Source organism: Trichechus manatus, unplaced genomic scaffold, assembly GCF_000243295.1.
Source record: "Trichechus manatus latirostris isolate Lorelei unplaced genomic scaffold, TriManLat1.0 scaffold00081, whole genome shotgun sequence".
Lineage (NCBI taxonomy): Eukaryota > Metazoa > Chordata > Mammalia > Sirenia > Trichechidae > Trichechus > Trichechus manatus.
The window spans coordinates 8,747,525-8,762,209 of NW_004444017.1; the positions used below are offsets into that span (position 1 = coordinate 8,747,525).

Sequence of the window (14,685 nt, forward strand, 5' to 3'; positions counted from 1 at the left end):
ACTTCATTCTCAAAAAATTTACTGATATAGGTTCACAGATACTAATTACCACAATATTATAGCTAAAACACCAGAAAATTTGACAAAATCAGCAACTATAAAAACACCTGCAGTCGCAGAAACAATGCATGCTTGTAGCACATGCAGACAAAACCACGTGATTCAAAGCGTCATTGTAATCGGATAATAATGGCAGCTCTGACTGGAGCATATTAGAAAGTTCAAAAAGTGAGTTAGCATAGAGTTTTAGGCTTGTAGGTATATGGATACATGTAAGCTAGGCTTATGAAAAATGTGTTTGTTGTTATAACTAACTACAGGGATGTTTTTATAAAAAATAGTAAATTTCTGCTAAAACAAAATGCACAAAAATTTTACAGACAGTCATTTGGTGTCACCCCCTCTGACAATGTCACCTGGTGTGGTCTGCACTCCCCGCACCCCACACCCCCATAGTGACGCCACTGGGTTACTCCCTAACAAGTGAACTCAGACCTGACAGCTTGTTCTTTCCTCCTGTTGTCTTTCCTGTCCTTTGCTAGCTATCATCTCTTCACTCTTGGCTGAAACGACACATGGCCTTGGTGTGTCCTAATAGGGAAATTTTCCTGCCACAATAGACAAGCATGAGGCCATCATTATTTTTATGTTATATTTTTAGCCCATTCCAGAATGTTAAAAATGGGCAGAGATAAAAAAAGTGGAAAATGTGTGCAAAACTTAGTAGAAGGCATCAGAGGAACATAACGTATGGGTTGATGGCAGCAGGTTTAGATGGACGCTTTAATCAGTATTCCTTAAAAAAAAATGCTATTTTTTTCTTTCTGATTATAATAATGTAGTTATAATTATTGTTATAATCATGATTATAATAATCTGAGCCAGAGTGTCTGGGTTTGAATCCATCTGCATGACCGTGGACAGTTTGACTAATCTCTCTGGGTCTTAGCTTCCTCTTCTATAAAGTGGTGTAACAGTGGAGCCTATAGACACTAAGCATTGTGATTATTAATTGAGCGTTGAGAACAGTGCCTGGAATGCTGTAGGCACTACAGAAGTGTTGTTGTTGTTGTTGTTGTTGTTGTTGTTAGCTTCCATTGAGTTGATTCCAACTCATGGCAGCCCCATCTGTGTCAGAGTGGAACTGTGCTCCATAGGGTTTTCAAGGCTGTGACCTTTCAGAAGCAAATCACCAGGCCTTTCTTCTGAGGCATCTCTGGGTGAATTCGAACCACCAACCTTTCGGCTGGTAGTCGAGTGCTTAACCATTTGTACCACCCAGGGACTCCATTATGTAAGTATTAGCCAGAATAATAATTCAAGTAATATTTTTCCCTATTCCTAACTTGGAAAATTCAGACAAGTGCAAAGGAGAAGATGAAAACCTTTGTAATACCTTCCCATGCAGGCATACAGAGAAGTAGGAGGAGGCCAGATCCTGGGGTGTGAAGGCTCCTTTCACTTCCTGAGCTCCCAGGAGCACTTTGCCAAAATAACTGAAGATGCATGATCACAATTTCCTCACCCAGTTGCCCGATTTTAGATATTTTGTCTTCGCCAGATGCAATACACAGGAATCAAATTGACTACATCTGTGGAAGGAGACTGTGGAAAAGCTCAATATCATCAGTCAGAACAAGGCCAGGGGCCGACTTTGGAGCAGACCATCAATTACTCATGTGCAAGTTCAAGTTGAAGCTGAAGAAACTTAGAACAAGTCCACAAGACCCAAAGTACGACCTTGAGTAATCCCACCTGAATTTAGAGACCATGTGAAGAACAGATTTGACGCATTGAACATTAATGACTGAAGACCAGACGAGTTATGGAGTGACATCAAAGACATTATATATGAAGAAAGCAAGAGGTCATTAAAAAGACAGGAAAGAAAGAAAAGACCAAAATGGATGTCAGAAGAGACTCTGAAACTTGTTCTTGAACATCGAGTAGCTAAAGCAAATGGAAGAAATAATGAAGCAAAAGAGTTGAACAGAAGATTTCAAAGGTTGGCTTGAAAAGACAAAGTATTATAACGACATATGCAAAGACTTGGAGTTAGAAAACCCAAAGGGAAGAACATGCTCGGCATTTCTCAAGCTGAAAGAACTGAAGAAAAAATTCAAGCCTCGAGTTGCAATACTGAAGGGTTCTACAGGGAAAATATTAAACGACACAGGAAGCATCAAAAGAAGATGGAAGGAGTACACAGAGTCACTATACCAAAAAGAATAGGTCAATGTTCAACCATTTCAGGAGGTAACATATGATCAGGAACCAATGGTACGGAAGGAAGAAATCCAAGCTATACTGAAGGCATTGGCGAAAAACAAGGCTCTAGAAATTGATGGAATACCAATTGAGATGTTTCAACAAACAGATGCAGTGTCGGAAGTGCTCACTTGTCTATACCAAGAAATGTGGAAGGCACCTATCTGGCCAACCGACTGGAAGAGATCCATATTTATGCCTATTCCATAGAAAGGTGATCCAACAGAATGCAGAAATTATCGAAAAGTATCATTAATATCACATACAAGTAAAGTTTTGCTGAAGATCATTCAAAAGTGGCTGCAGCAGTATACTGACAGGGAACTGCCAGAAATTCGAGCCAGATTCAGAAAAGGACATGGGACAAGGGATATCATTGCTGATGTCAGATGGATCCTGGCTGAAAGCGAAGAATACAAGAAAGATGTTTACCTCTGTTTTATTGACTATGCAAAGGCATTTGACTGTGTGGATCATAACAAATTATGGGTAACATTGAAAAGAATGGGAACCCCAGAACACTTAATTGTGCTCATGAGGAACCTGTACATAGATCAAGAGGTAGTCACTGGAACAGAACAAGGGGATACTGCGTGGTTTAAACTCAGGAAAGGTGTGCGTCAGGGTTGTATCCTTTCACCATACCTGTTCAATCTGTATGCTGAGCAAATAATCCGAGAAGCTGGATAAGATGAAGAAGAACCGGGCATCAGAACTGGAGGAAGACTCATTATGCATATGACACAACCTTGGCTGCTGAAAGTGAAGAGAACTTGAAGTACTTACTGATAGAAGATCAAAGACCACAGCCTCCAGTATGGATTACACTTGTTATGGATTGAATTGTGTCCCTCAAAAATGTTGATCAACTTGGCTAGGCCATGATTCCCAGTATTAAGTGATTGTCCACCATTTTGTCATCTGATGTGATTTTTCTGTGCATTGTAAATCTTATCTCTATGATGTTAACGAGGTAGGATTAGAGGCCGTTATGTTAATGAGGCAGGACTCAATCTACAAGATTAGGTTTTGTTTTAAGTTGATGTCTTTTGAGATATAAAAGAGAGAATCAAGCAGAGAGACAGGGACACCTCATACCACCAAGAAACAAGAGCCAGGAGAATAGCACATCCTTTGGACCTGGGGTCCCTGTGCTGAGAAGCTTCTCCACCAGAAAAGATTGATGAGAAGGACCTTCATCAGAGCTGACAGAGAGAAAGCCTTCGCCTGGAGATGGCACCCTGAATTTGGACTTCTAGCCTCTAGACTGTGAGAGAAAATTTCTCTTTGTTAAAGCCATCCACTTGTGGTATTTCTGTTATGGCAACACTAGATGAGTAAGACACACCTCAACTTAAAGAAAACAAAAATCCTCACAACTGGACCAATAAGCAACATCACGATAAATGGAAAAAAGATTGAAGTTGTCAAGGATTTCATTTTATTTGGATCCACAATCAACACCCATGGAAGCAGCAGTCAAGAAATCAAATGACGCATTGCAGTGGGCAAATCTGCTGCAAAAGACCTCTTTAAAGTGTTAAAAAGAGAGGATGTCACCTTGAAGACTAAGGTGCGCCTGACCCAAGCCATGACGTTTTTAATCGCCTCATATGCATGTGAAAGCTGGACAATGAATAAGGAAGATGGAAGAAGAATTGATACCTTTGAATTATGGTGTTGGCAAAGGATATTGAATATACCATGGACTGCCAAAAGAACGAACACATCTGTCTTGGAAGGAGTACAGCCAGAGTGCTCATTAGAAGCAAGTATGGCGAGACTCTGCCTCAGGTATTTTGGACATGTTATCAGGAGGGATCAGTCCCTGGAGAAGGACATCATGCTTGGTAAAGTAGAGCGTCAGCGAAACAGAGGAAGAACCTCGACGAGATGAATTGATACAGTGGCTGCAACAGTGGGCTCAAGCATAACAGTGATTGTGAGGATAGCACAGGACCCGGCAGTGCTTTGTTCTGTTGTAAATAGGATCGCTATGAGTTGGAACTGACTCGATGGCACCTAACAACAACAGCAGGTTGTTCTGAAAATGTTAACTGCTCAGATGCTTTAATATTGAAATGACTGTTCCTCAGTCCGTTGAATCCAAGCTCCCACGTCTTCTGTGCACCCCCGGTTGGAGCTCCGTTAGAGGCCAGCGTTGGCTTTGAAGTCAGATCCATTAAGGTTAGATCCAGTTGTTGTGCAGTCTCTGAGTCTCAGTTGACCCATTGGGAAGTGGGGATAATAATAGCACCTTGCCTCCAAGGATTGTGTGAGGCTTCAATGAGATGGTGTGTGTAAGATGCTCAGCCCAAGATCAGGCACCTGGTAAGTACACACTGAATCAGTGCTTCATACTTTTATGATTTATATTTACAAAACTTCCCGAAGAGCATTATAATCGTCTGTGTACATAGCTGCCTTCTTCACCCAACTGTCTTCACTATGGTCTCCTGGCTTAATCTCTTTTGCTGTTCTGGTCTTTTGCACATGGTCTGGTATATATTCTGTAAAAACCAAACCCGTTGCCGTCCAGTTGATTCCGACTCATAGTGACCCTATAGGACAGAGTAGAATTGCCCTGTAGGGTTTCCAAGGAGCAGCTGGTGGATTCGAACTGCTGACCTTTTGATTAGCAGCCGTAGCACTTAACCACTGAGCCACCAGGGCTCTGTTAGTGTATATTAGCTGCTCAGTAAATGTTAAATGAATGAACAAATGGATGAACTAGCGGAGGGTACATCACCCCAATGTAAATCACTTATATAATGAAAGTTCACATGAAATAAATGCTAAACTTAAAAAAAAAAAAAATCACTGCCTTTTGGTTATTATACATATAGTTCATCCATTGCTGAGCTTTTATTTCAGTTTTCAAAGCTACACATAAAGGGGGATCTTTGGAGATAAAGGTTTGATTCAGCAAATCCTAGAGGACAGCTGCTCCCACGATATGCATAGCAACTAGATTCCACATCAGATGTGAACTAGACCATTCAATACATGGTATGAAACTAGATCCAACACCAGGTATGTCATGGTGTGCCCACCATGTGCCAGGCACTGTGCTGGGTTCCTGGGGTAGAGACAAAGGTGAAGAAGACAAAGCCTGCCTTGGGGGGGTTCAGATTCGCTGGGAATTCATCAGATCCCTGACCTGGAAAAGCAAATGATTTTCATAAATAACTGAAATAGAAAGATACATCGACTCTGATGGCCCCAACCCTGAACTAGCTATGGGTGAGGTCTTTTCCTTTCTCCTTCTTCGTTTCTGTGGATTCCTTTCTCCATCTGTGTTTGTGTGGACTGCTCATTATACATGCATTAGGGACGACAGGAGGGACAGGGTTTTGTAGCAACGCACTGCCAAGGACCTACTTTCCCCATGTAAAGCTTTTGAAGAGGCTGTTGGACAAACCCAGTTAGAATTCCAAGAGAGGAGTGATGCCCTGGTCCAGAAGGCAGCATGTTTTATTCCCCTGACATGCTCTGGAAACTGCAGGTCATGGGAGAGCATCTGTCCCTGAGTCTGTGAGGGGTAGAAACTGAGACAGTACAGACCTAAATGGAGTTCCTGGGTGGTGCACATGGTTAATGCACTCAGCAGCGCACCAAAAGTTTGGAAGTGCGAATCCACCCAGAGGCACCTCGGAAGAAAGGCCTGGTGATCTGCTTCTGAAAAATCAGCCATTGAAAACCTTAAAGAGCACAGTTCTACTCTGACACACACGGGGTCACCACAAGTTGGGGATGACTCGATGGTAACTGGTAAAAAAAAAAAAAAAATAGACCTAAACAGGACATTTAATTTTTACCTGGGCACTTCAGAACCCCTTCCACCAAACAGCTTGTTTCCCTTAGTCTCAATTTAAGCCCCAGGAGATGCATTTGTTCATTGTAGTTCTGACTGTTTGAACTTTTTGGTAAGGGTTTTTTTTCCCCCTTCAGGTTTTAATTGAGTCTTCCAGAAGGTATTTTTACAACCTGATGTTACAACAAAGATTAGCTTTTTCAGAGATTTATTAACAAGTTTAACAACATTTTTTTCACTCCTTAGCAATGTTGGACAGAATTAGCTTTTTAAATCTTTCATTTTAGGGTGAAGAAGAGGGAGGGGCCAACACCAGAGCCTACCTGTAACTGGCCAGTAACTGCAAACACACCTTATTGGCTCAAGTCTGAGAGGCATGAGGAGCTTCGGGAGTCACGGCACTTACTTATTGAATAAGCTCTGGTTTTTCCCTCCTACTGTGTAATAGTTATACATCCCTCTCCCCTTGACGTGACCCCTTCCTTTCATCTCTGCCATTTCTTCAGTTGGTCAGCCATTCCTTTGAAAACATAACACCACCACCACCCTCCTGAGTAGCTCAGCAGCTGTTTGGGAGGCAGACGTGCCAACCAATAATAATATAGTACATCACATAACGTGCTAGCTTGGCCTCGAACAGGACAGAGGGGGAGGGAGGTAAAGGCAGAAGGAAGGCTACCAGAGGACAAGACAGTTGAGTTGGATCTTGAAGAAGGAAACTGAGTCTTTTAGACTGAAAAAAGGTAGGAAGGACTATACCGAGAAAGGGAACAGTATCTGCAAAGGCAGGGAGATGTAAAATGTTTGACTTTTTCAAGCATGGATGGACCATAAGGAGTATTTATTTAGGGAATGAGGGAGAGATGAGTTTGGAAAATTGAGTGAGGATTGGAGCATAAGGCCCTGTTGTTGTTGTCAGCTGCCATCGAGTTGGCCCCTGACTCACAGTAACCCATGCACAATATAACAAAACACTGCCTGGTCCTGCACCATCCCTGTGACTGACTGGGGGCGTTGTGATCCACAGGGTTTTCATTGTCTGATTTTCAGAAGTAGATCACCAGGCCTTTCCTCCTAGTCTTAGTTTGGAAGCTCCGCTGAAACCTGTTCAGCCTCATAGCAACATGCGAGCTTCCACTAACAGGGGTGGTGGCTTCACGTGAGGTGCGTTGGGTGGGAGTGAACTCTCTTCTCCTACATAGAAGCGGAGAATTCTACCACTGAACCATCAGTGCCCCAGGGGCTTTGTAGATCATGCTAAACGAGTTGGAACCTTATAGTGAGGGCGATGGAGAGCCAATAAAGGTTGTAAACAAGAGAGCATCATGATCAGATTTGCATTTTAGAAATAAAAATCTCTGTCTCCTCTTATTCTCCATAACATTGAAGTTTTACACTCTGACCCCACACCCCTGATCTGCTTCTGCCAGTTACCATGAATCCATTTCTCTCTGCTGGACAGGCTGGCCTTATCACACCTTCTGCATCTGTGCCTGCAGGCCCCTCTCTAGAACTGCCCCAGTGTCTTAGGCTGGGTTCTCTAGAGAAGCAAAACCAGTAAAGCATATAAATATATATATAGACAGAGATTTATATCAAAGACACCACTCACGTGATTGTAGAGGCTGGAACGTCCCAAGTCCAGGGATTAGGGTATGGGCTTCTCCCGATTCACATAGCCACAGGGGCTGGCGAACCCAAGATTGGCAGGTCGGAGAGCAGGGCTCCACTCACAGGCTTTGAAGATCAAGGAATCCCAAGATCGGCAGATAAGCTGATAACTCAAGTCCCAAGAACCGTAGGTCAGACGAACAGGAGGCAGCCACAGGATCCAGAGCGAGTAAAAAGCCAGAACGTCTGTGCAGCCCACACCCCCAAGGTAACTGCTTTCAACTGATTGGCTACTCACAGCAGATCCCATCATGGGAGTGATCACACGTAAACACAGAAAATCATGGCCCAGCCAAGCTGACACACAGTCTTCACCATCACACTCGGGATGGAGATGGAAAATGGTGGCATCTGGCCTTGAACCCACCAGCTGCTCCATGGAAGAAAGATGTGGTAGTCTGCTTCTGTTAAGATTTTCAGCCTTGGAAACCCCATGGGGCAGCTCTGCTCTGTCGTATAGGGTTGCTATGAGACAGCAGTGAATTTTTGGTGTTAGTAAAAGCTGGGCAGCTGTCTTTTACTCATAGGAAGCTGAAACCACGGACTCTGTGTTGTGTTGCCGTCAAGTCGGCTCTGACTCACGGTGACCTTATGTATAACAGAACAAAATGTGTACCATCTTCATGATCATTGGTATGTTTGAGTCCATTGTTGTGGCTATTGTGTCAATCCATCTCATTGAGAGTTCCCTTGTTTTCACTGACCCTCTACTTTATGAAACATGATGTCCTTTTTTAGCAATTGGTCTTTCCTGATGAGACATCTAAACTAAGTGAGCCAAAGTCTTGCCATCCTCGCTTCTAAGGAGCGTGAACTCTAGATTGCTACAAAAAGAGACCTGGAAGCTCACACAATCCCTTCTCCTTTCCCATCCAATGGAGCTTTTGTCCTTGTTGTTGTTGGCAGTGAACATTCATCCCAGGGGGAGGCTGAAAGCATTGCCAACTCCCTTCTCATCAGGAGATGAAAATGGTGATATGATGAAAAATCCTCCCATCTCCACAGTAACATGTCGGCTTATCCTCACAATGTACCGAATAATCTTTCTTTTATTGGAGAGGGTTTAGGGGAGAACATTCAAGACAGAGTCACTGGCAGCATATTCCTGGAAGTAGAATGCATCACCTTCTTGACTTAATTGGATAATTCATTTTAAATTAGGTGTGCAATCACAACAGGAAAATGTTAGTCTTAATAATACATATTGGAGATTGGCTGCCTATGCCAAGAAGCCTGGCCCTGGTGGAATTCTTTGATTCCCCAAAATAAATTTTGCAAAGATAAAATGGTATATTGCCAGAGTGGAGAAAGAACAAAAGTCCAGCAAGCATTCGTATCCTGGAACTTTCTAGAATGCCTTTGTTGGTTGTGGAATTTCATGGAAGACCCGTTTACCCTGGACTCCATTCAGGGCATTTTATGTATGAAAGGTGTCCTCTGTGCCTAGTGCTCGGCCTGAGTGTTGAAGACCAGGTGTGTTTTGTTGAATGTTGTTTTTTTTTTCTTTTTCCTTTGTGCAATAGCAACTGCTTAGCTAGCTTGAACTATAGCAGATGGCAACTGGGCTTTGCCTGGGGGCCAAGGAGGATAGCCAGGGCCTTTTCTGAAAGTTTCTGGTCCTGGAAGCTGCCTAGAGACCTGGAGGGAGGCCGAGTTGGCTCATGGAGGTCTTCCAATCTGGTCACATCGCCTCAGGAGATAGCCGCTGACATCAGGGTCCGGGTTGGGAAGGGATTGCTTGGTAACTGAGGGGAGTGGGGGGACAGTATGTATAGATTGAGGGTACTGCCCAGCTTGCACGTGCTTTCAAGCCAGCTTCCCTGTGGCACTCAGTGTTCCCCCAAATAGGGCAGTTGCTAAGAAACAAGGATGAACTGAGAGTCTCAGGAGCGCATAAACACCGTGTTGATGAGGATGCTGCCGCACTCGGCGCTCAGCTGCCAAAGCACTGGCCGCATTGCCAAATCCACTGACGTCAGGCTGTTGCCCAAGCCCACACCGCATCCAGGTCTGCCAGCGTGAACGTTCCTGTTTCTGGGCTGTTAGATGCAGGAAAATTTAGTGGTTGTGTAGGCAAGCTGACAGAAAACCTAACATTCACATCATACCACCCACCATCCACCCACCACCCACCATCCACCCACCACCCCAGCTGCTCCTGTATATGGCCTCTTCTCCACCTTCTGCCTGTTCTCTAACAACTTATCTGTGTTCCCACCCCAAATGTATAACATAAAAAGGGGAAGCTCACGTTTATTGAGCACTTGTTTTAAGTCAGGCACCATGCGAGGTATTTTTTATATTTATTAACTCATTTTTCTGATACTAGTGAGACCCCTGTCCTCACAGTGGGTATTGGGCCCATTTTTAGGTGGGAATACTGAGTCTCAGAAAGGTGAAGTAACAGACCTAAAGCAAAGCAGCTAGTAAGTGGTAGAACTTTCAGTTTAGGAGTCTAGACCTCCCAGGTCCATGCTCAGGATTTTGAAGCTAGAGGATCACATAGTTGCAGAGCCATGAGCCCAAACTTGAATCCTGTCTTCCTAATATTGATGGTTATAACCAGCCCTCAACATTTGTTGATTGAAATGATGATGGAAAAACTGTTGGAAGATTTCTCTGAGCCAGCTAAAACTGGCTGACAGCATGAGGTGGTGGCTCTGGTGGGCTGGGTGGTCCTGCCCACACATGCAAGTCATGTCCCTATGGCCTCAGAACACCCCACATCTCCAAATGGTGCTTGCTTAAGAGAATTAGATGGGAGCACAATACCCCTCTACCTGTGAGTCTCCCTGGCTGTCTGTGGCCTCCAGGAAAGACCCCAAACTCCCTTCACCATCTGGTCCTCCCAGTGTCTCTCCTGCACCCCCTAGGTCCCGCCACCCTCCCTCAAAAACTACTCGAACCTTATCATTCCCTGGACACTCAGCCCCTGGCCCTCTGCCTTTCCTGACTGGCCCACTCCAGGTCATTCTTCAGACTCAACTCCCATTTCACCTCCTCCAGCTGATTTCTCTGCCAGCGTCCTCCACCTGGGCCTGAACATGGCGACTGCTTCCCTGCTCTGTGTTCCCTCACAGCTGAGATTTTTTCTTCTGCCGTCACCAGACCTACGTTACCAGACTACGTTACCATTCCCAGCACTGTTCTCTGCAGTGCCAGGGTGTGGTGGTGTATAATAAAAGTTGGGTAAATGAATAAAAAACAGATAGACACACTCCTACATAGAATCGAACGAAGATTGTCATCTTGGAATGTCTGCCCTGGAGAGGACTTAAGAAACCATCTTGCCCTATCTCCCCCTTCTTTGGCAGGTGAGTAAACCGAGGACCCAGGAGGTGAGGTGATTTTTGAAGTGCATTGGTGGCAAAGCCAGGATAAGATCACACTCCCAGACCACCTGGCTTCTGACTCCCCCACACCATCTGGCTGCGCGGCAGGTGGCTCCTGGAAGTGAGAAGGTCCTCGTTAGCAACTCCCCCACCCAGCAGGGGAAATAGGAGAAGATTTGTATTTGGGGAGCAGTTTTACATTTTATTTTATGAACACTCCAGAGCTCTTTGAATAAAAAAAAACCCTTGAGTGTTTAAAGGGAGCCAAGAGGGAGACAGGGCTCCAGGTCCATTGAGAAGCAGCAGCGAGCCAAGGAGGGGGGTGGAATAAATGCTACGAAAGTCCAGTCTGAGCCTTCGGGTTAGCGTGGCTGCTGGGCCAGCAAGATTGGGCTTCTCATCTGCAGCGCCCTCAAGACACCATAGTCCCTCAAGGCAGCAGGAGTGAGGAGCCTTTGGGTTCAGGCCAGCCAAATTTGGTGAGACAGTTCACGCTGCAGCTCACCGGTCTTAGAGAATAAAGAGATCTCAGCGCAAACCACAAGTAAACCTCCCCTAGGAGTCAGCCAATTCAGAGCCGGAGTTAGAACCGTTTCCTGGCAGCACTTTATTCTCAGAGACTTGAAATGGGTGAGAGAGGGTGGGTGTGTACGTGCGAGTGTACATGCTCCACACTTCAGCTGTAGGAGAAGGATGGGCCGGCTGCACCTACCCTAGTACCTTATGACAACATAGCAACAGTGTGAAGGGCAGCCTGTGCACCCCAGGAGAGAATACAGATTCCATTGCCTCCCCTGCCCCGCTGGACAGAGATGACGTTAAGAAGGGCAATGTATGAGTGTCCTTTGTTGTTGCTGTTAGTTGCCTTTGAGTTGGCTCCAACTCATGGTGACCATATGTATAACTGCCACAACAAATCACCAGAAACTTGGTGGCTTCAAACAACAAAAATTCATTCTTTCACAGTTCTTGGAGGTTGGAAGTTCAAAATCAAGATGTCAGCAGGGCCATGTTGCCTCTGAAGGCTCTAGGGGAGAATCCTTCCTTGCCTCTTCCAGCTTTTGGTACCAAAAAAACCAAACCAGCTGCCGTCAAGTCAATTCCATCTCATGGTGACCCCATGTGTGTCAGAATAGGGTTTTTCAATGGCTGTGACTTTTGGAAACTGATTGCCAGGCCTTTCTTCCAAGGTCCCTCTGGGTGAACTCAAACTGCCAACCTTTTGATTACTGGCCTAGTGCTTAAAGGTTTGTGCCACCCAGGTGGCCTCTGGTGGCCTCTGGTGGCTCCTGGGAATTCTTGGTGCTCGTTGGTTTGTGGCAGCATGTCATGGATTGAATTGTGTCCCCCAAAAATATGTATATCAATTTAGCTAGGTCATGATTCCCAGTATTGTGTGATTGTCCACCGTTTTGTCGTCTGATAGGATTTTCCTGTGTTTGTAAATCCTGTCTCTATGATGTTAACGAGATGGGATTATTGGCAGTCATGTTGATGAGGCAGGACTCAATCTATAAGATTAGATTGTGTCTTAAGCCAATCTCTTTTGAGATGCAAAAGAGAGAAGCTAGCAGAGAGACAGGGGGACCTCATAACACTAAGAAAGCAGCGCCAGGAGCATAGCACATCCTTTGGACCCAGAGTTCCTGCCCTGAGAAGCTCCTAGACCACAGGAAGTTGATGACAAGGACCTTCCTCCAGAGCCTACAGAGAGAAAGCCTTACCCTGGAGCTGGCACCCTGAATTTGGACTTGTAGCCTCCTAGACTGTGAGAGAATAAACTTCTGTTTGTTAAAGCCATCCACTTGTGGTATTCTGTTATAGCAGCACTAGATGACTAAGACAAATTCTATTTCCAAATAAGGTCACATTCTGAGGTTCTGGGTGGACATGAGTTTTGGGGGACACCACCTAGCCCTCTACAGGGGAGAATGGGTGCCCCAGTTAGAACCAGCTCAGGTTCTCATGTCCAAGAAGCCATTTCATAGATGATCCTGAGAGTGGCAGGTGTGAGGTGAATGTGCCCAAAGCAAATCCATAGCAGAGCTCACCACAGCCAGCCAACAGCTCTGTATCTTCTCTAGTTTAGGTGACAGAGAACAAGAGGACTCAAAGTCAGCCACTGCCCCATCCCAGCAGCAGCTGGACCCTTCATGGACACAGGCCGGATTTGCTTGCTTTTTTGTTCCTCAGAACCTAGCATGGAGCCTCGATAGAAAAGTGTCTGTTAAATATTTGTTGAAATAATGTTTGCTTGTTAAAGAGAAGGAACTTTGAGCATGACTCCTACAGGGATTACTTGTTCTAACTTTGGCGAGAGGACAGTTCAGGTTTTGTGTCAGGAAGGAGTGAGTCAGACGTGGTCTGGAAGGAAACCCAAACAAAGCGCTGAGGAAAGGGTGTTGGCCAGGAAGCCGGTGGCCTGGAGACTGGCCTCTGCTACTTATTAAACCAAAACCAAACGAAACCCATCGCTGTCAAGTCAATTCCGACTCATAGTGACCCTATAGGACACAGTAGAACTGCCCCATAGGGTTTCCAAGGAGCGGCTGGTGAATTCGAACTGCAATCTTTTGGTAAGCAGCCAAGCTCTTAACCACTGTGCTACCAGGGCTCCTGGTACTTTCTAGTAGGGTGAATTCAGCTCAGAGTCTTGGCTCCCTCATCTGTAAAATGGATATCAGGACCCCTGCCTGCCTCACAAGGTGTTGTGAGGCTTAAATGAGATAATGCATAAGCCCTCTGAAAACTGTACTGTGAAGTACCCACATAAGGAATTTGATTACTTGAAGGCAGATTAAAGTGGAAAGACAATGTGGTGTAACATGCATTCTATACCATTAGATCATTGCTGACTAAGCAAAATTCCACTGCAGGAGAGGACATGTTTTGAGAACATTTATAATTGGTAAGCATAACAACGATTGTGAGGATGGCGCAGGACCTGGCAGTGTTTCGTTCTGTTATACATAGGGTCGCTATGAGTCAGAACCAACTCAACGGCACCTAACAACAACATGATTGGTAGTACTGTTAGAATTCTCACCCTCCATGCAGGAGACCTGCATTCAATTCCCAGCCAATGCACCGCATGCCCAGCTACCACTCATCTGTCAGCAGAGGCGCACGTGTTGCTATGATGCTAAACGGGTTTTATCAAAGTGTCCAGACTAAAATGGACTAGGAAGAAAGTCCTGGTGATCACCTTCTGAAAATCAGCCAATGAAAACCTTGTGGATCACAACAAAATGTTGTCCCTTCCACAGCTGATCATGGGGTTGGTACAGGACTGGGCAACATTTGGTTCATTTATGGTTGGGGTCACCATGAGTCAGGGCCAACTTGACGGCAGCTAACAACAATGATGTGATTGTTGTAGTTAGGTGCCATTGAGTCGATTCCAACTCATAGCGAGTCTATAGGACAGAGTAGAACTGCCCCATAGAGTTTCCAAGGAGCGGCTGGTGGATTTGAACTGCCGACCTTTTAGTTAGTAGCCTGAGCTCTTAACCACTACGCCACCAGGGTTTCCAAACTGAAACCTAGGGAAGTTAAATGGCTTTCCTAAGGTCATATAGTAGGTAGAGAAGCTGGGATTCA

At 45.0% G+C, this 14,685-nt stretch overlaps 1 protein-coding gene across 4 annotated transcripts in view; it reads left to right on the forward strand.

Moving 5' to 3' along the window:
• The window catches only part of ELK3 (ETS transcription factor ELK3), an 86,776-nt gene that overhangs the window by 39,440 nt on the left and 32,651 nt on the right, over nt 1–14,685 (forward strand). The window contains exon 1 of one of the 4 annotated variants that reach the window (XM_023735733.1): nt 10,717–11,067. The exons of the other annotated variants lie outside the window; for them this stretch is intronic. The gene's annotated coding sequence lies outside the window, so the exon portion shown is untranslated. Of the gene's footprint in view, nt 1–10,716; nt 11,068–14,685 lie in introns of those variants that run through there. 4 annotated transcript variants of the gene reach the window in all.